The sequence below is a fragment of the Lepidochelys olivacea genome, assembly GCF_965140295.1.
Source record: "Lepidochelys olivacea isolate rLepOli2 genome assembly, chromosome: 2".
NCBI classification, from domain to species: Eukaryota; Metazoa; Chordata; order Testudines; family Cheloniidae; genus Lepidochelys; species Lepidochelys olivacea.
In genome coordinates this window covers 92,542,621-92,564,949 of record NC_140412.1, presented here as the reverse complement: position 1 = coordinate 92,564,949, position 22,329 = coordinate 92,542,621, and the positions used below count along the sequence as shown (strand labels likewise).

At 41.3% G+C, this 22,329-nt stretch overlaps 1 protein-coding gene across 2 annotated transcripts in view; it reads right to left on the bottom strand.

Annotated features, from left to right (window-relative positions):
- LDLRAD4 (low density lipoprotein receptor class A domain containing 4) overlaps positions 1-22,121 on the bottom strand; it is a 435,520-nt gene extending 413,399 nt beyond the window's left edge. Inside the window, exon 1 of one of the 2 annotated variants that reach the window (XM_084619586.1) lies at positions 21,924-22,121. The gene's annotated coding sequence lies outside the window, so the exon portion shown is untranslated. Of the gene's footprint in view, positions 1-21,744; positions 21,884-21,923 lie in introns of those variants that run through there. The other variant, XM_084619587.1, reaches the window with a different exon arrangement.
- Positions 22,122-22,329: the final 208 nt, after the last annotated feature.

Sequence of the window (22,329 nt, the reverse complement as noted above, 5' to 3'; positions counted from 1 at the left end):
CACTCTTTTGGTTTTGGAACTAAAAACAAACTGGTAGCACCGTAGTTTATTGGGACATCTTTCACAATGAGTCAAAACTGTTCTGTAAAAATTAAATTTAAAACAAAAATATGTTTTCAGCATTTGACCGACAGAACTTTTTTTGCTTGACAAGAAAACCAGGTTTCAAATGTTCAGAATGTTCTTTTATTCCCAACGCTGAATAATAAGTGATATTGTCTCATACTCTGTACGAATGTCACTGTTTAGATAGCATTAGAAAAGAAAAGGAAGGGTTTTCCATTTTCAAAACCAACTATAAATAAACCATCATTTTTTACATCTGGCAATATGATTTATTCAAATTCTACAGAACTGCAGGCATTGCAAAAGTCAAACTGTTGGCTTCTCCTTTGCAAATGCAGCAAATCATGAGACCGCATAACTACAGCATCGGATTGCCAGATTCCTCCTAGACATCCTTTTTTTTTTTTAATTCCAGCTATAAAAGTATTTTTCTTACTATCTAAAATACAGTAGTCTATTTTGGATGGCAGTTAACAGTCTTAACCTATCTAACATTTTCTTACTTTCTAAACACCAAACCCTGATCTCGAAGAGTACAGTGTCAGAACACCCACTGACATCAACAGGACCAATTTGGTGCTACATTTTCAAATGTGTAGACATATACAATAAGTTTTATACATATTCTTTCTTCCTTGTACATAGATATGAAAACAAAATTTCAGGTTTGAACACATCCTCTTTCTCGGTGGCATATCTTTATTTCACTTCAACTATGTAGGTTCACATTGGGAGGCACCTTTTTGCATATTTTGCTTTTTCCTTTCAGTGTGAAATAGGCACACGTCAGCTTAAATTTATGGCAGATTGTTAACAATTTATCGATAGAATAAGGAGTGTGATGATTTTCCCTCACTGAATGACTTTGATGTGAGTTCGCTCATATAAAAAAAAAAAAAAGGAGAGAGAACCTTTTATTGGGAATTGAAAACTGAACATTTAAAGCACATTTACAATTCTCCTAGAACATTTTAAAGGAATATGACATGGAAAAAAAAATCCTCTTGAAGTAAGGAGTGAATTTTGTTTTGTGTCAACCAGTAAAGACACACAGTGTTTACTGTTTGGAAAGCATTACAAAAACACTTTGCTGCTGTGAGAATACAGAAAGTTAGAAGAAACGTGACAATAAACAAAGTTTAGGTCCTGATCCTGCAACTGGACCCATGTGAGCAGATCCTCGTGCCCCACTGAAGCCAATGGGGTAGAGCAGTTTGCCTGCGTGGCTCTGACTGCAGGATTCGGCCCTTAATTATAGAAGTGGGATCTGTTCTAAGTGTAGCTAGGAAAGTCTGCACTGTCATCTTTATATTCTTCCAAATAAACACGGTTGATGGCAGCGGGCCCTAGGCCCACAAGCCCTCTCTGCACAGGACTCCTGAAGAATCAAGTTCAATAAGTCTACATTTTTGTCTGTTACAAATAGAAGGTAATAAACTAAGGATCAACTCACAAAAAGATCTTTATGGTGCCTTTTTCAAATTAATGGGTTTTCGTCCAAATAAATTTAAAAATAGAAGATTATTTCCATCTCTCTCTCTCTCTCCCAATGTAATAAGTACTGTCAGTCTGGAATCTCGCCTTCTTCATAAATAAGTATGTATAAACTTAGGGCTGGACTGGCACCTGGCAGAACCTTAATTGCCGCTTTAGGAGCAAAGTAGGCACCAATTTGTGATTCAGACACAATTGAGACCCTGCTTACATTTGCTCCAGGGGGGAAGTAACTGAGCCAAGCTTTTTCCTGGCACAACCTCCCCCTCCACGCTGATCGCTCATACTCTTCCCCCTCTGCAAGGTTTGGTTACACAAGTATCCCAGACAGGGAAGTTGTAACAGAGTAGGAGCCACCTCTCATGAGTACCCCCTGGTCTAGTGAGTGCATGCTTGCTGGTTTTTTTCCCCCGCTCATGGTGCCCCCTCTCGGCCGCTGCACTTGTCAGATGGATCTTCAGTGACCCAACCTTCCAGACGAGTCACACACAGTCCATGTGCAAAACAAACAAACCCCTTCCGGAGTACACAGTCCAAAAATGTCCTCATGTCCGGCAGCTCTCCCAGGCCCTTAATTAGTCCAACGGGAGCCTGTCGCAATACCCCCTCAGTTGGTTCGTCTTTCTATAGCCCTCTCTGCACGTAGTCTTTAACCAATCCAACAGTGCCCATCACAGTACCCTTGCTTGGTCCAGCTAGGTAGCAAGGGTCCTACTCTGGAATTGAGCAGTGCCCTAAGGGCTTCTTCCCTGGGGACTCCTTCCCCCTACTTGCATCCTCAGTGACCCCAGCTTTCCTGCTGAGCCATCCCTCTTGGACTCCATTCTCTGACCACAGCTTCCCGCTGAGCAGTCCCTGGGCAGCCCCCTTCCCTAGGGTGCCACAGTTCTTACTCCCTTCCTTAGGGTGTAGCCACTCCCCGACAGTGGCTGGTGGTAGTAGTGGGGGACCCAGTCCCACCCATTGCACTGGGTCTCAACTCAGTAACCGTTTAAGTATAAGGCAAGGCTAAGGGAAAACCAGTTCAAGAGAGTTGGCAGTTTTTCAAAGAGACATTATTAAGGGCACAAGAGCACATTATCCCACTGCGTAGGAAAGACAGGAAGTATGGCAAGAGACCACCCTGGCTTAACCAGGAGATCTTCAATGATCTAAAAATCAAAAAAGAGTCCTACAAAAAGTAGAAACTAGGTAAAATTACAAATTACGTAAACAAATAACACAAGTATGCAGGGAAAAAATTAGAAAGGCCAAGGCACAAAATGAGATTAAACTAGCTAGAGAGACAAAGGATAACAAGAAAACATTCTACAAGTACATCAGAAGCAAGAGGAAAACCAAGGACAGGGTAGGCCCATTACTCAATGGAAGGGGGAAACAATAACTGAAAAATGTGGAAATGGCAGAAGTGCTAAATGACTTTCTTGTTTCAGTTTTCACCAAAAAGGGAAGTAGCGATTGGACACCTAACATAGTGAATGCCAGTGAAGATGAGGTAGGATCAGAGGTTAAAATAGGGAAAGAACAAGTTAAAAATTACCTAGACAAGTTAGATGTCTTCAAGTCAAGGAGATGACTGAGGAGATATCTGAGGCATTAGCGATTATCTTTGAAAAGTCATGGAATACAGGAGAGATTCCAGAGGACTGGAAAAGGACAAATATAGTGCCAGTTTATAAAAATAGGGAAATAAGGACAACCCAGAGAATTACAGACCAGTAGCTTAACTTCAGTACCTGGAAAGATAATGGAGCAAATAATTAAGCAAGCAATTTGCAACCACCTAGAAGATAATAAGGTGACAAACAAGGCTACGATTTAGTCACAGGTATATTTAGTAAAAGCATGGACAGGTCACGAGCAATAAAAAAAAAAAAAATTCACGGCCCGTGACCTGTCCATGACATATTAAAAATACCTGTGATTAAATCTGGAGGGGGGGCAGGGACCGCTGCGGGGAGGGCATCTAGGGAGCTGCTGCTGGGAGGGGGCACCAGAGGCTAGCGGCACCAGCTTCCCAGGAGTGGCTGTTGCGGCTGTCCCAGCGGCTGCCTGAGAAGCTGGCCCTGGAGCAAACTGCTTGGGTGGCCCTGGGGTCAGCCACACTGGTTACTGCAGAAGTCGCACAGGTCACAGAAAGTCACAGAATCCATGACTTCCACAACCTCTGTGACAAACATGGAGCTCTAGTGATAAGTAACAGTGAGCATGGATTTATCAAGATCAAAGCATATCAAACCAACCTAATAGCTTTCTTTGATGGGGGGAAGCGGTGGATGGGGGGGGGAAGCAGTAGATGTTACAGATCTTGACTTTAGTACGGCTTTTGAAACGGGTTTGCATGACCTTCTAAAAAACAAACTAGAAAAATACAACCTAGATCAGAGTTGGGCAAACTACGGCCCGCGGGAAACCCGGTGTGTCCCTCAGCCCAAAAAGTTTGCCCGCCTCTGACCTAGATGAAGCTACTATAAGATAGGTGCAAAACTGGTTGGAAAACCATTCCCAGAGAGTAGTTATCAGTGGTTCACAGTCCAGCTGGAAGGGCATATCAAGTAGGGTTCGGCAGGGATCAGTTGTGGGTCCATTTCTGTTCAACATTTTAATCAATGATTTAGATAATGGCATAGAAAATACACTTATAAAGTTTGTGGACAATACCAAGCTTGGAGGGGTTGCAAGTGCTTTGGAGGATAGGATTAAAATTCAAAATAATCTGGAAACATTGGAGAAATGGTCTGAAGTAAACAGGATGAAATTCAATAAGGGCAAATGTAAAGTGCTCCATTTAGGAAGAAACAATCAGTTGCACACTACAAAATGGGAAATAACTGCCTGGGAAGGAGTACTACGGAAAGGAATATGGGGGTCACAGTGGATCACAAGCTAAATATGATTCTACAGTGTAACACTTGCAAAAGAAGCAAACGTCATTCCCGGATGTATTAGCAGGAGTGTTGTTGTAAGCAAGATACAACAAGCAATACTTCTGCTCTACTCCACGCGGATTAGGCCTCAACTGGAGTATTGTGTTCAGTTCTGGGCACCACATTTCACGAAAGATGTGGACAAATTGGAGAAAGTCCAGAGAAGAGCAACAAAAATTACTAAAGATCTAGAAAACATGACCTATGAGGGAAGATTGAAAAAATTGGGTTTGCTTATTCTGGAGAAGAGAAGACAGAGGGGACATGATAACGGTTTTCAAGTACATAGAAGGTTGTTACAAGGATGAGGAAGAAAAATTGTTCTCCTTAACCTCTGAGGATAGGACAAGAAGCAATGGGCTTAAATAGCAGCAAGGGTGGCTGAGGCTGGACATTAGGAAAAACTTCCTAACCGTCAGGGTGGTTAAGCGCTGGAATAAATTGGTTAGGGAGGTTGCGGAATCTTCATCACTGGAGATTTTTAAGAGGAGGTTAGACAAGCACGTCAGGGACGGTCTTTGATAATCCTGCCATGAGTGCAGGGGACTGGACTAGATGACCTCTCGAGGTCCCTTCCAGTCCTATGATTCTATAGCACCCTCATGCTGTGTCCCTTTACTAATTGCTGCTCTTCATTTCTCTGGACCACTTCCCCTTAGCCATCTTAGATGAGTCCCAGCAGCCAGCCAGAAGCTCCTTCCTCACGCCCCCAGTCCCCACAAGTAACTTCCTGCTCCCAGTAGCCAGCCAGGAGCGATTCTCAGACTCCCACAGGCCCTGCCAGCAGACTGAACTCTCTCTCTCTCCCTGCAGTTCCTTTTAAACGGACCTGTTGGGCCCTGATTGGCTGCTCCTTGCAGCCTCTTTCCTGATTAGCTGAGCCCCAGACAGCCTCTCTAGGCAGCTTGGCAGATCCTCTCCACTGCCCTTTTCTGGGATGTGGCAGGGCTGCAAGGCCTCCAGCAGGGGTCCACAGGGCCTAGTCCACCCTGTCACAGAAGTAATGGTCTCATCATGCCCCTTTACCACTTGTGTGATTGTGTGAGCAGACTCATGACTTTGCCCTTAATGTTTGTGCAAAAATTTTATTGGAAAGATGGAACTGAGGAACGGAAGCTGGAGTAGTAGAGAATGGGGAAAAGTTGGCAACAGCAATATAGAGGAGTCCCCAGACAGAATCACTGTTTCCTACTGAATGCTTGAGAAGCAAGGGTGGGGAGTGAGGAGAAAAGATGTTTGAATATACAGCTACAATTTAGAGCATACCGACACTTGCAAAAATCTCAACAGTTATACAAAACTGACTTCAGAATCTTTCAAATTTCGTATTTATTTTTGCAATTAGCTCACATCACATTCTAAACATTCATGAACTTTTGAAACATGCCCCCAAGAAAGTTAGAAACTCATTTTGTTTTCTATTTGTTATTACCCTCTACAGCATCTTTAAACTCAAAATGACAAAAAACGATACCCAAAATTACCAATATATGTGGTTATGCCGCTCTCTTTTTCTAAATGTTTAAGAGAAAACAGATGTATAGAAACATCTCCTGGGGAATTTAATTGTTTTTATTTAACAAACTACATTTTACAATATATACCAATTTTCTCCTGGATAACTTTGAGATACCTTTTGATAAGAACAGGTATTAAAATTTTATTAAAGCTAATATTAAAATTATATAATACACAGGTTAAGGAAAGAATGTCTGTCCATCTGGGTGTACTGCTTAGATGATCAAAAAAGTACAAAATCTGATTTAAAAATCATAAAATACATATAGTACATAGTCTGCAATAACCTAAATTTAGGTGAATACATTTACTGATACAGTTTAGATATTAGAATCCACTACAAAGAGAACATGTTCATAGTACCAAGCATATAAACCATTACTGCGGAGGAAATTGCACAATGACACACTTATGCTGCTTTAATCCAGCCCTAATTAATCTGATGGTTTTACATTCTGACATCATTTTGCTGAAAACAGACATACCTAATTAGAACATGACTTGTTTATCCAGCAGCCTACGGTTCCAACTCTAAAAGTGATGTTCAGAAAACAACTGTGCCCTGTAGCACGTCATTTACTTTGTTATAAAAACCTTCAAACAAAAATGATGCTGTGTCAGCCAGTAGACTGCTAAACAGACATAAAAAGGTGAGCTGATTATTCTGGCCAACTCATGCCGCCAGTAGTTACACTTTATGTGCACTTTATATTATATTCTCCCTTTTTCAGTTGTTCAGAACCCTAGTGCAGTAATTCACTATTGGCTGTTTCACTATTAATGTCAAACATAGTACAGGCCCTAAACATATTGCCTGTTAAACATTTAGCACAGTTAATGCAGTACAAATGTACAATAACACAGTAATCCAGTCGGCTCTGACAGAACCATTCAAATCTATTGCATACACAAAACAAGTGTATACACTTTCATATAAGAATTTTTGTCTTTCAAAGCAGAAGACAATGACTTTTTAAAAAAAAAAACTACACCTAAATTGCATGAAGGTTGTAATACAAAACAATACCAAACAAAAAAGACACTAAGCAGCAAGGTTGATGACTCTCCCATGTTAGCAAATAGCATTACCTCTTTTTTCTCTCCTTAGAAGTGTCATAAATTAAGGAGAGTGACCTAAAATTTCAACTAGTGCCTCAAGATTTAACTGCATACCTCATGCTGAAAATTCACTCCAGATAAGAGCACTGTCTGCATATCCTGTGTGTCACAAATTTTGTTTAGCTGACATCAACTTCAATAATGATAAGGATTATTAAATCACATGCTAAATGGCAAGGGGAAGGAGAGGAGATTCAGGAAGGTAATCTTCCCTCCTAAATCAGCACCTTTGAGTAAATGGACAGGAGCATCATATGGTAGGAAGTTCACATGTGAACCATCCGATAATGGCCACTGTTAGGGGAAGGGCACCTGGCTAAATGGATCAGTGATTTGATATCTCCAGTTCTATGCTCTTAAGAAACTAAATGTAGTTTTAGCTTGTAATTAAGCCCACCTTACAAACAAGAGAACAAATTCAAATAGTCTCATTATGTTTCACCCAGGTCTTCTCCAGACTATGGAAACAACCAACCATGTAGAATTAGTAGTAGATAAATGAAACAGGAGAGTCTGTTGCAGCAGGTAAACTAATATATGATGTGTGGATAGTCAATACCTGCAATTGAAAATAGTAACAAGGAGGTTAAAACAACTGATAACCAAGGCAGAGTAACCATATTCAACAGCAGAGAATTTCATCAGGAAGACAGACTAGCAGGACCACAGAAGATCTTGTGTGGTAAAACAACTGTGAAAAGGAAGCAAGTTGTCAAGAAATTAATCAGAAATAAAGGGGCTTAGTGACTGACTCCCATGGAGGAGACCAGATATAACTGAAGTAAAGTTGCATTGAGCTAGAAGGGAAGACTGCAAGGAAGTGAAAGATCTTAAACAAATAAAGTTAAAATAACAGAGGTTGAGACAAGCCCACAAAACACAAGAGTTCTAGGTAGAGCTGGTTGGAAATTTTCCATTAGAACCTAAAGTGGATTTTGTCAAAAGTTTCACGGAACCTTGTCCATTTCAACACAACTGAAAAAGCTTGTTTTGATAAGGTCAAAATTTCCGACATTGGAACATTTTGATTTTTTGTTTTCAAATTGTTTTTTATTTCAACCTTTTTTATATTATAAATTATAATATAAAATGGAAAACAAGAGTCAAATCAGATCAACTCCAAATGAAACTGGTTTAAGAATTTAATTTTGTGGGTAATTTTTAAAAAAATAAGTTTTGCTCCATTTTGGAATGGAAAAAATTCAAAAATGTGGATTTTCCCATGAAATGAAAAATCCAGTTCCCCCTTAGCTCTAGTTGTCGGTGAAGGTATCTTAACTCCTCATCAGTGGTGACCAGGTACAGCTACACAAAGTTGCATACTGGTGAGACCAAGCAAAACAAGATACTCCATGCTGCTATACAATATGGAGGAGGAGGATTGGCAGTGGTTCTTTGGCACCAGATAGTATTATTATGCTAAAAGCAATGAAGAAAATGTGTGTATAACTATATATATTTAGCACATATCATTGAAGTATTCCTCCAACTGGAAAACTTCACAGGAAGTACACGGCAAGAGACTATAGAATCATATAGACGCCCTTTAAAAGAACACACCTTAAGGAAATAAAATAGCAGGGATTGCTTCAAACACAGTGTCCCAACTTCATTGCACACCCACAGTAGCTTCCAGCCACGCTAGTGTAGATAATCTTTCCTCCTACCTACCACAGGAGTTGCCATAAACCTCTCTCTTTTTCAGCGCTCATCTTCTGAACCTTTAGTAAACTGGCTTTTAGTCACTCCCCTCTGCAGCCATTCTATGTTTTCATCCTATCCCCTCTTTACAGTGCTAGGGGTTTTTCAGCTTGACAAAGCTACTGCCTACATAGAAGCTTTTCAGAAAGTAGGGGAAAAAAAACATGCTCAAGTCTTGAAATGAAGACTTTGACAGCCAAACATTAGGGTCAAAAGTGTTCTTTTAGGAAGACCTTAGCACCCTCACCCCTTCATATAATCAGACTTTAAGCTAAGAGAGAGGGGAGAACAACTGCCCCTCCTCTTCTTTAGCTTTGTTAAGTAGAGCTCCCCTCTTCCATGCTTGATGCTACGAGAGTTCCCCCTCCTATTGCAATCTGCATTCACCACAACCCGCATTTCCTCTACCTAAAAATATCGCCCTAAGACTATCTCCAGCCCACAGGGAAGAGCTAAACTCACTTTCTGTGCTTCTTATCTCTCACCCCCTGCAGGGTACTGTCCTAAACCCTGAATTCTGCAAACTGATTCAAGCAGGGAGGGCTCTTACTCCCACACAGAATCCCACTGAAATCAATGAAACTACACCGGAGTAAGAGTCCTTGCACATCGATTCTTTTCCAGGACTGACTCACTGCTTGTATCTTCCTTCAGATTTATGTTACTATTCTTCTGCTGTACAATTTTTTTTTTTTTAAGTATTAGAGACAGAATTACCTCTGCTCAAAGTACAGGAACAGATTTACTCATATAATTACCATTAATAAAATAAAATGTTTTATCCTCCAGGTTTCTATGTTTCCAGTAGACTTGTTGAGGCAGCACAGCCTGTACATATTGATCATCACAATAAAGAATCAAGCTGTACTGCTACCGAGAGCAGTTTTTCTCTCTTCTCAGCTTGACTGTTTGGCTGGTGGAAGGATTAGAAATCAGAGATCAGCCTAGACTTTGCAACAGAGACTTAGCCCCTTTAGCCTAAAAATAAACAAAATAAGAGAGAGAGAGGCTGGAAAAAAGGATTGATTGATCCTGTGACAGCTGGTCCCAATGGGCACAATTTTACCACAAAAAGTACAAGCATCATCTGAAGTTTACAGGATTTATCTCCCCACAGCACATAATTCCTGTAGCTCTTAACTCTACAGGGTCATCTAAGAATACAAATATCTATACTCTCTCTCTCTCTCTCTATATATATATATATATACACACACACACACACTGCAGGCCATGGACACCTCAATAGTCTGACAAGCATTTCCATTAAGCAATAAGGTGAAATTTGTAAGCATCTAGTTTATACACCGTTATGCAAATTAGATTTCCAACTGCTGTTACAGCAAATCCTCGTACAGCTCTGTGTGCTAAAATAAAACTTTAAGTCGTAGCAGCTTGACTGGATTCTACCTGCTTGTGAGGTCAGACCTGTTTCATGTGCAATCTATTGAGCCTTTCTCTACCCAGACGCCTGGTTTGCACAAGCTCCCTATCCAAGAAGACGAGAGTATCATTAACAGTAGTCTCATCAGGACTGGGGAGCCCAGCTCCCTGGAGAAGATGAGCAGGTTGGGTTGACCAGAGAACAGACTTCCTGACGTTCTCCAGAATGGAGAGTTTCTTCTCCAAAGCGTGAAATTTGTGAGACCACTTACAGGGAGGAAAGTGGAGCTCTGCTGTGAAGAGACATCAAATCAAAGACAAAAGTCATTAAGCCAGTGAGTTGCAGGACTGTCTGGCAGATGGATGGGTCTGTGAGGGCACCTTAGTTGGTAGTGGAACCATTTTCTGAAGCCTTGTCTGAAGCAGTCACATATGGCTCTCCCAAGCACTGACGCAAGCTCCCAGGTGGATTAGTTCTTTCTTGACGTCTTATTATAAACCTTTACGATGAAAGAAGGGAGCACATTTTTTTGAATCACAACACGGGTCTATGAAATAAATTTCACTTTTAGCAATTGTATAAAAATGACAGAACAGAAAGCCTCCCTATTAGAGGTGGCTGCTACTACAATCAGATTCTAGGGGAACATTCATGGAGTTGTGCTAGAAGAGCTTGGTGAAAACTGAAAGGACTGGGTGATCTTGAATCTTAAATATTTATGATAAGATGCTGAAATAGGTATTATGAAAGTGAGGCACCTTTCAGATCTGTAGATGCTAAAAGTTCTCTGTTGTACAGCTGCTACTGAGAACAAAGAGATTCTATCTGGAATTTCTTGTATTTCTAAAAAAGTAGTTTAACCATTTCAAATGCAAGACTTCTGAAGCTTCTATATCCTTCAGCACTAGAGAGTAAATGTCTTTATCTAACTTCTCAGAAGGGACATGAAGACTAGCACAAATATCTAGGAGGAATGGGACACACTTGCTTATAAGCATGTCTTTTGGCAGGGTTCAGGGACACATTTATTGAAATGAGGAAAGTTGAGGTAAATTTTATGTAGTAACTCTCTGAAAAAAACAGCAAGAACCCATTTGTTGGATAGTTTTTTTCCCCCACTCTGAGAAAATAGTAAAACTACCCATCCAGTGACACCGGAACAAGTTTAGGGGAGTCAGAGTGTAGCAAATGCAGCAAGTCAGAAACTGGAAATACTGGAATGGGGACCTCCCAAGCATCGTCTCTTGTCCCTTCAATATATACTGTAGCTCACCAAGCCACAAACTGGGAAGATCTAGGAGGCTGGTATGATCTTCTAAAGAAGTTTTTCAACTTTTAAGCAGAAATTGCCTGGCCAATCTTGGAAATATCTGAACTTGTCTAGACTTAAAAAAAAAATTCCCTGCTTTAAAACTATTTTATATAGGCTACCCCAAAAAGTATACTTACTCAGTAGTAGTAGTAGGGAGAGGAGATTTAGGTTGTTCCTAAACTCAGTGACCAAGGAAGTTTATCAGCTACTGCTCCACTGCCCATGGGTTTAGCAAATATAAAGAGGTGTCAGCTAGAAAGGCAGTAGCTAAAGTGACATGATCCAATTTGTCTCTTTCTCCTCCTCTCAAGGGAGGCTAGCACCTTCTCAACATCCTTAAATGAGATAAGAGCTCTTGTGACAAAAACTGAAATTAAAGCTGCTCCCAAACCCTTAGATTATGTATTTTGTTAATACAGAAGCTATCTTCTTGTCAGATGGTTACATAGAGAAGAAGATGCTCCATGTAAGGAAACACAACATATCTTAGAGCACCCTGCAGTATAGGGATGGTTTTTGGCAAGGAGACCCAGTTCTTTTTCCTCCTTACAGAGCTTATATGCATTTTGCCCAAAACATCAATCCTTTCCTCTAATAGGAAACAGTACCGAAATCTCTTTTCTTTTTGGGAAGGCAGTAGGTGTTACAGAATCCTCAGACAAGTGTAATGCCTTGACCACTACTATAAGTGGCTCATGCCCTGGCCTTTGCATTCAAAAAAACTCCTCAGAGAGACAAGTTCAGAGTTGGACACCAAAGAAGATTATGACATTTTCCCTTCTTCCTCAGAATCCCACAGGGATGTATGCCTGGGTTTACTGTAGTTAGGCTGACAGGGTGAGGGGTAAATGAAGGGGTGGAAAGGGACACTAGGTGGCGGAGGCTTTGACTCACTGAATGTCTTGTTTAGGTTAACTCTGGATTGAAAAAACAATGGGGAAGAAAAAGCACTAATAGGAAGCCATGAGAGCCTGATAGGAACATACGAACTCACCTGAGATGCACCTTGGGGGGAGTAGTATGGGAAGTGGCAGGAGCTTTATGTTCTGCCTGTAGGTCTTGTGAGAAGTTAACACAGAGCCTGTGGGAAAGGGAGGAGGCACAGGCCCCACTTTACTAGACTCTACAGCTGGCTGGGTACTGGACTGAGGGTAAAACCCAATACATCTCTCTCTCACTTACACACACACACTCACACAACATTATACATTGGACACTGCGGGAAGAGCAGTTGGTAAAGACTCTTTCTTTTCTCTATTACATTTTCTCCCATGCAACTTTTGAAGAAAAAAAGCTCTCATATGAACACCTGTGCATCAGCAATTGTTCCTCACTGAGGCAGACCAGAAACATTTGGGATTAGCTTCCTACAAATGTCCATAGTCACTTGTTTGGAGTGGCAAAGAACTGCATGTCTCCTCCACCTATGTTCTGCAAATATTCAGTTTCATTTTGCTTAACACTAGTCAAATCCTGGGAGGCCAGGCATCTGTTAGGATGATGTGTGGAAGAGCAGCACAAAAACTAAAACAAAACAAAACTTTGTTTTTTAAAAAGCGTTTGTCAATTTCAATTCTCATGACAGGTGTCAGCTTGACAACTCTGGAAATCAAATCAGGCACAGCACAAGCCACACCACCCACTACCCAAAACGTTCTTCAATTCTAAGCTAAAAGAGATGAGGCCGTGAAGTCACTCTTGACAGACTATTGCCTCTGCTGAAAATGCCAACAAAGGTTTCATCGATTTAAGATACTTTAAGAGCAAAAAGGACCATTACAATCTGCTAGTCTGCATAGCACGGGACATAGAATTTCACTGAAGAATACTTTCTGCAATGGAAGGAATTCTTCTCCCTCACTGTGGAAGTGAACATATTGAACAAAATAACTTGTGGTTAAATGAGAGCAGTAAGTGCTAGCTGTAACAGTAGCATTAAGATCTGAACATGTCCTCTCTTTTAAACAAAAACATCTACATTCAGGAAACTCCATAGAATAGCTTTACCTAACCCTACTGGTGAGGGCGCACAAATGCATACTTTCTTACTAATCCTTGCTCTAGGTGTCAGAAAAAAAGACAGGCAACTTTTACAGGAGTTTACATGTCATAAGTCAAAATGGCTCATTCTTTAATTAATGCATACACTATAACAGTTTCACGCCAGTCTTACTGGTAGAGGAGAGGTGTTGAATAGACTGCTCTGCAATATCTTTCCTGTGTCTCAGTCACACAGCGTCCCTTCATGAAACAGAAGAATGCAAATAGTTTTTAGGTATGAGAAACCAAAACTGTAACCATTTCAACACAGCTACGCAATAAAAAGAGGTTACTTAATACCCCTCCACCCTACACACACACTTTCATTCTAACATCCTTTGGAACCCAGCAGGGTGGGAATTCTATTTTTAAAATTAAAAAGTTGTTACAATAAGTATCATAATGATGGACACCAAATGAAGATGAAAAACAAGGTACGGTAACCTTATATCAGAATATAACAATGTGATGCTCAGACAGTCACTAGACCAGTAAAACATCGCTAACTTTAGGGGTATGAATAAATATAGAATTCGTCATAAGGAGGACATTTTGTTCTCCTGCTGGAAAGTTTAGGGCATTTACTGTATTTATAAGTTCACAATTATTCTAACGCTTCATAAGAACTTCATATTCTGCTCCAAGATCATAACCAAATAGATTTCATGTTCATAGTCCTAGAATTGTGATAGAACTATTCAGCTGCAAGGATCTTCAGCCAGACACAAATGTTCAGACCACACCAAACCTTACTAAAAAACAGACAACCTTAGAGCAACATACAGACTAGAAAGCGTTACAGTCAAAGTGAAATATTAATGTCAGAAAATTATGCAGGAGATGGGAAAAGTATAAGATGTAATGCCTGCACCTGGTATTTTACATACACAATAGCAAATTCAAGGTTTCATCTTTACTGTTTTTGAAAGGTCGACTTTGGACTATGTTATAAAATACTGTGATATTTTCACTTCTTTTATTTAAAATTAAATTAATCTATTTAACATGAAAGAAACACGTCACTAGCTGGTGCCAACCATAATGAATGGACTGCAAGTACTATCCCAATACATCTTCATTCTCATCTGCAACATTCTGTTGCTGTCTCTTTTCTATGATATATTGCCCTCTTATTTGGAACTGGTCCTAAATGAATGGTTGATTTGGAAATTTGGGCACAATGTCCACCACTACTAAGATGAGACCATGAAGCTTGTTTACTCATGGGGGAATTCTGAACCACTGTGCACGTACAGAATTCATGTTCCCGGCAGATTTCTTTGCTTCCCTGCAGAAAAATTACTTCTGATAGGGAAGCAAAGGGAAGCCACAAAAGCGGTCATGCACCCCTCCCTGGCAGTGCAGGCACATTGGTTTGGGCACTTGGAGTAGCCTGCAGAGATGTAAATTACCACTGGGGGGCAGGGCTAGGCGGGCTTGCATGCATGGGGAGATGTCAATCACTGCTGGGAGGTGGGGCTGGGCATGTGAGAGAGCGAACGAGACTTTGTTCCTCTCACTTACTATTACAGCATGTCCGGCGTGGAGGGACAAGGCTTCAGGGTGTTTCTGAGGAGGCTGGTGTGGGGCAGGCTCTGTCCCCTCCGGCAGAGCAGAATATAGCAGCCTGCCTGCTTAGTGAATTGTTTCCATTGTTCTTAGTGAATTCCCCCAGGGGTATAAAACAGGTATAAAAGAGTTAAGGCTCCTTTACATCGCCAGAATGGTGTAAAGGAGCCTTATTGTAAATGACAATATGGCCTGACAAATGTTTATGATGCTTTAGTGATGAGAACTGGTCTAAATTTTTTGACTGAAAAATTTCCGTATCAAAATGCGCTTCATGAACTGTTTATTAATGACCTTTCTGGAGATGGTCAGTAGCCAATATAAATTGTGATGTGATTCCCCATCCCTCACTTGCTCTTCAGTTGCCTATGATGTAATATAAGCATATGGCTACATATATTCCTTGACTAATAACTAGAAATAAAGGGTCAAATCTAACTACATTACTATCAGACAAAGGGGGTTTGGGGATTTTCTCCAGTGCTCCCCACTCCCTTTCTCCATCCACTGTATTGTAGTTTAAATAAATTACCCAAATATTTGAAATTGGTGTGATTATATTGCATAATTTAGACAAATAAAATATGCAAAATTTTAAAATATTGTGTGCAGAATTTTTAATTTTTTGGCACAGAATTCCTCCAGGAGTACTTGCTGCACCTGTCACATAGCCAACTAGAAATCTACATTGGCAGAGATCAAAGTACATTATACCACCACCAAAGAGCTCCACACAACTGTCTCAGTACTCCCCACGCATTTCCCCCCTCCCTCTATTGGTTCATTCTGGGACATATACACCTAAACACTCACAGGTCTATCTGTATTACATAACCATGTCAAAAATGCCAGGAGCTCAAGATGTAAAGAGGACATAATTTAGTTTTATCCAGAACAAGCCTACAAATAGAAATGGGTGCTGCTTTACGTAAGGCAGAGTGAAGCTCATGTGAGGAAGGTTCAAACTTGGGATCAGAATCCTAAAAAACAGCTACAAAATATAGGATGGATATATTTACTGAACTGTTACAACCAAATTATATGTATTTCTGAACCAAGTCACACAATTCTCATCAGAGAGCAGAAGACTTGCCATGAGGCAAAACATAAGCAAACACAACCACCGCAAGCAAAGGCACATCACAGGTTTGCAGTGACTGTGTGTCTTTCAGACAGCAGTAATTTATTTATCCCCGTCATGTAACTTTAACAGTCTGTCTGCCTGGTTCTTGGCAAGCACTGACTTGCACTGTCACAAACTGTCTGACAGACAGAGTTTCTTAAATGCTTTTCTGTTTTAGCAAACAACAAAACTTCATAAAATAGCTATCATCTCCCATTCGTCTTCTATGCCCTCCCCACTGACCAAAAAAAAAAAAAAAACCCACATAAGAAACCCCTCACAAAATAATCCCTATACAGTTCTGCCACAAACCAAGGTTATTTTAATTTTACACGTCCACATTTTTGTGCATACAAAGCTTTCAGAATCTGGTGGAGAGGATTTCTGTTAAGCTTAACTGCAAAATACAGTAATTAAAAATTAATAATGGGTGTGGGCACGCAGCTTCCCCGCCCCTCCTCCCACCACATACACACTCCCACCCCCAAACTTCTTTGCTGTTGTTCATGTGGATTTGTGCCAGACATTCTGCATCCTCATTAAGTGGTGTCTGGCAACCTGCCTGAGTTTTAGTGGGTTCTGGGAATGCCAATATATTAACCAGAGGACTTTTCGCATTACCCTTTTATTCTAGAAAAGTCAACCATTTGGCACAGTGCAAACTTATTTCATCCGGGAAAGCTCTCAGTTGCCAATCTTGAGAGAAATTACATTTAGATTCTTTGTCATTTCCAAGCCCTCCACCTGAAAAACAAGCTCGGTGGAAAGAAAGTGCCTCACAAATACAATTTTAAAAGCCAAAGTGCCATTTTTAATAGGATTTCAAAGAAAAGGAATCCAGATGTGAACAATATTGAGATCCATCATAGCACACACAAAAAGATTAATTTTCATTTCCGTATCTTAATTAGGAAGAAGAAACGTACACAGTATTACTCCGGTAATTAAAGATATTACAGGTGCCTGCATATTTCCTGTGCCTAACTAAGTTATTGACACGAAAAGTAACTAACAAAATACACTACCTACAGTATCACCAATCAGTGCCTATACTAGTGAAGCATTTTACTAAATGCATATATATATTATACACAAAGATGTTTAGGCCACAAAAAACTAATGATTTTGCACTCAACATATAATCTTCTTTAATCTGCATACATATACAATTGTCTGTAGGGTTTGGCAGTCAGCAAATAAGACACTAAAATAAAGTGTTGACATTTTTCTTTCATATGTGTAGCACAACTGAAAAATTTTAACTGTTCTTTATTGAAACATTCAATTTTTTGTGTACAACATACGGGAAAAAGTAAATCCATGAACCATACATTTATCTCATTTACTTTAATTTCTCCTGCTTCATTGTGCTCTTAGCCAGATCCTGCAGTCCTACTAAGCCAGAGGTACTTACCTGAGTCCCATTAACTTCAATGGGACTACTAAACTAAGGGCTGCAGGGCAAGTCCCTTGGTACCTCTCCTCAGTAGCATTGAAGACATTGCTATATACTGGCCATCAATTACTTTGTTCTCTGTATAATTCTGGTTTGGGCAAGAGTTTGCTGAATGAATGGCAGAACTCCAAGATGTAATCTCCCCTCTACAGTGAGCAGATCACCCAAGGATCTACAAAATTACAAACCAAATTAACTCAGAATTTCCCGTTGTGTCCAGAGGGGTAACTACCTTAGCAGACTGCTTCCAGGTCTCAATGTGTCAGGCAAGACAGCTATTTTTAGAAACAGTCACCAGCTGGGTAATAGAAAAATGTGTATGAATGTTTACACTGAGGGAGTGGATTCTCAACAACTGATGCACCAATGTATTGGCACAAGTTCCTTTAACAAACAGCTGGTGCTGGCAGGGCGCCATTGAAGAATTCAGCAGTTATGCACACCAAACCTGCAAAAAGACTGCACTAAAATCTCCTAGAAGTGTAGAGTGTCCCTTTCTGTTATTGACAGGCATGCTCATACGTATATGCATAAAGTTGTTCTGAATTACAGCAACTTCAGCTAGCGTAAAACTTTTCCAAGGCTAATCATCGGGCAAAAAATAAAATGCAATAGCATTTCATGTTAACATATGGAATGTAAAAGTGCATAACTCTTAAAAATTGTGCATTTCTCTTAAAGTTTACACTGAATAGGAAGTGTTTTTTAAAATCTAGGACGATTTTCATAGTAATTTTTTACATTCAGACAGCATTCTACATCCTGAAGGGACACCAAAGGCCTGTTCATATACAGCACCACTTGAGTGCTGCCACTTCTTGGGTAAAGGGCAGGAGCCAGACAGATAGACACAACAGATCATGTTGTACAACAGCTAAGGAAAAGGAAAGAATGAAATTCTGGTCAAGCAAACTGGGGCAAAAAAACTCCTCTTCCAAGAATGTCATGGCACTTTTAATTTACACACACAAAAGACAACAACTCAGCTTTTAAGGTCTCATCTGAAAGATCTTACCTACAAGGAACTGCACATAACTCTGTTTACCTCCCTCAAAATGATGAAGGGATGAGTTACTTCAAGATTTTCCAGTAATATTTTTACTGATAAACATTAAGCCTCCCAAAAAGTTTGGACAGTTGTATCTTAGCCTGGAATCCAATTTTCTTCTTGTTTCCCCAAATTTTCTTATATGTCCAAGACACTGAAACATAGACTCAACCTCATCCATCAAAAATTGTGTCAGAGCCTGGAATGTTTCAATTAATGCAAGCCAATGGACTGATCTTACATTGTTAACTCATTGTGTGTCTTACATTTATCATCATTTAGCTTTGTACGGGCACCTCAGGTTGCTGAAAGAGAACACACTGAGGTGCATTATGTACGTGCAATAGCAATCTTCACGTACTCACATGGCAGAATTTAATACATAGCCAAAAATACAGAATATATAAAGATGTATTTTATGTATATACACATGTGTAGATATATATTTGACACACTGCAGTTAAAATTCTCTTACTACTGACTTTGTGGCATACTCAGAGTAACTCAATACTCAGTGCTGCAACACCAGTACAGATATAGATGTGGAGAACATTTTGTCACTATTTCAGCTGGCAGTGAAGTGGGGACATTCATCAGTTAATAGACTGTCTCCCCTCAATGTCTTTCCAGCAAAAGAGTCCCTTTTATTTCTAACAAGATGAAGCTACAGTGTCTACATGCTTGCTAGTGGCAGCCTATACCATCACCAGAGAGCTCCACTTAGCAGTGCATCAAAACGAATATCATTTTATTTAAACCAATTTTGGACTGCTATGAAATGCAAAGCCATTAGAATGTTATCCTAGAAAATAAATTAGCAAGTGGGGGCAAAACAAAACTCTGTCCAATTAAAGACACTTAGGGTTTGAAAACTCTAATGCAGAAAAACATTTCCCAGCAGCAAATGTTATTGTAGTTATCCATCATATTAGTTCATCAACTTTCCCTGAAGTCTGTTCTTTGTAGATTGCTGTATAACTACCAGTAATTGTCCCTCTGCTTTCTTATTGCTGAAATACTTCTGACCTGTTGGCTAACCTGAGAAATGAGATCCTGCATATATTTTTCTCTACACCTTTATGCGATGCACCTTTTCCTTGCATAAGCACTTTAAAAAAATTAAGTCTTTTTAAAACCGATCCTTTCTAATTAAATATGACTCCGTCCTAATTGAAAAAAATATTACTCTAGGCATTCTAAAATTATACATTTATAATTCCAAATGCCCTTTTCAGTATCATATAAAATTACTTACCTGATTTTACTGTCATGCACAATCACCACCAGTTACACATAAAAAATACATTTTGCTAAACCTTGAATATTACAGAAAAATCCTCAATTTAGACCACACATCATCATAGATGTACAGTTTAAGATCACTGAACAAAGGGAAGTTCTTTTCTGGTTTTGCCTGTTTCCTGTTTATTCCATCGTGAGGTTCAAAAGAAAATAAATAAAATATGTATTTTATCCATTTAAATTTCTCAGCAACTATTATAAGATTATACATACATTCACATATAACAGCAAAATTAGCTTCCCAGTTCATGCCATAAACTTCTGATGTTCCTACTCTAGGGGGACTCAATCTGGGGGTCGTGACCCCTCAAAGGGTCACACAGTTTTTATATGGGGGGTCGTGAGTGGTCAGCCTCCATTCCCAAATCCCACTTCGCCTCCAGCATTCATATTAGTGTTAAATATAAAAAAAGTGTTTTTAATTTATAAGGGGGATCGCACTCAGAGGCTTGCTGTGTGAAAGGGGTCACCAGAACAAAAGTTGGAGAACCACTGCCCTACTCAATGCGATCAAGGTAGATCAGAGATACAGAGAAGGCTACATTAGACATTTGCTAATAGATGGAAGAGAAAACAAACAGATTTCAGTCAATAGGAGTCTATTTTCCATGAGTTCAACAGATACAAGCAAATGTTTATCTGCTCCCTTCCATCCTGTAAAAGTTGTCTGCATGGGTCTGTTGAACAGTTTTCTTTACAGTACAGACACCTCTGTTATAATCTTTCTTCTTCAGGGCAGCACAGGATTGATGTAGCAGACCTGCCATTTAATATTACCTCACTGTGCTAGGTAAAATTAACTCTTCATAGCAACAGATGAATATTCATACAAAATGTAAGGACTATTTTAAGTACCCTCCTGAAGGAACATGCTGACAGAGAGCAGATTGGATAATGTAACTCTAGTTTTGAAGCCTGTTCTCTTCTCTGAAAAGCTTCAGTGAAGCCACCTTTATAGTGACCTATGCTGAAGCACCCCAATAAGTCCCCCCCCCCACCATCTGCACACAGCATCCCAAACCAAACCAATCCATTCAGCCCACAAAGCAAGACAAACAGATGCACGATACATTTCCAGATTTCCCTTCAAGGATGAAGGACACAAACACGCTGGAGGGAGGAGTGAAAGACGGTGATTCCACACGCGTAGACAAAACCCTCCAGACAACTGTGTCAGAGTTTTGCAAGGATGACCCCCCCCCCCCAAAAAAAATATCCAACTAAAAGGTGGAATATCATCATCATCGCCTTTGATTTAAAAGCCACGTTCACCTCACAGCCGGTCATTCCTTCCCACGCAAACTAAGCCCCCACTGACAAGGTAACACGAACAACAAAGGGGCGCACAGGGCGACCGTTCAGTCCCCTTTGCCGTGTGCGCTCCAGCCCCAGAGACACCTCCTCCAGAGCCCACTCTCCCAGCAGGCTGGGTCACCGCAACCCCGGGAAGGCAGCGCCGAGCCAGTGCAAACGACCGGCGGCCCCTGCACGCTCACCCGGGCTAAACAGCCGGAACCCAGCCCCCTCTCGCCGTGCGCACACCCAGGTGTGTCTGCAGGCGGGTGGAGCGGCAGGCTACCCACCCACATGCGGTGCGCCCCCCACCCAGGGGCACACACGCGCGGGTCACAGGGAAGCCACCTTTCCACAGCAACCTGGGGCTTGTCTCTTTAAGAGCCGCGGACCTTAAACGTGGGCCTCCCCGCACTTTCCCAGGCACTTTCTGGCTGCTGCAGCAACTCCCGGGCTCACAGGGGCTCCCGCCGAGCTGCATCCCCGGGAGCAGCAGCCGCCGCGCCGGCTCCAGCCCCGAGACGGCCGCCGAGCGAAGGGGAGAAATGCCCGGGTAGGCGCTGCCACTCACCGCCTCTCCGAGCCCTGCCGCCCCGGCGCGGGGGGTGTCTCAGGCAGAGCCCAGGCAGCGCCGGCCGCCTCCCGCTGCCTGTCTCCAGCGGCGGCTCTGCGTGCGCTCAGCCCGGCTCTGCCTCCAGCTCATTCCCAGGCTCGCCTCCTTCCCCCGCCTCCCCTGGCTGCTGCCTGTCTGGCTCCCGGTGACAGGCAGCCGGAGAGAGACGGGGAAGGAAGCAAGCTGCGGGGGGAGGGGGAGGGGAAGCTTCCTGCCCAGCCCCGCCGCCGGGATTCACGGGCCACACTGACATCTGCTGGGCGGGATGGGCCACAGGCGGGGGCCACCCTCCAGGCCGGGCGCTGCGATCCGGTCGAGGGGATTTAGATGGACCGGCCCCCCCTCACATCAGGCCAGGGCTTGG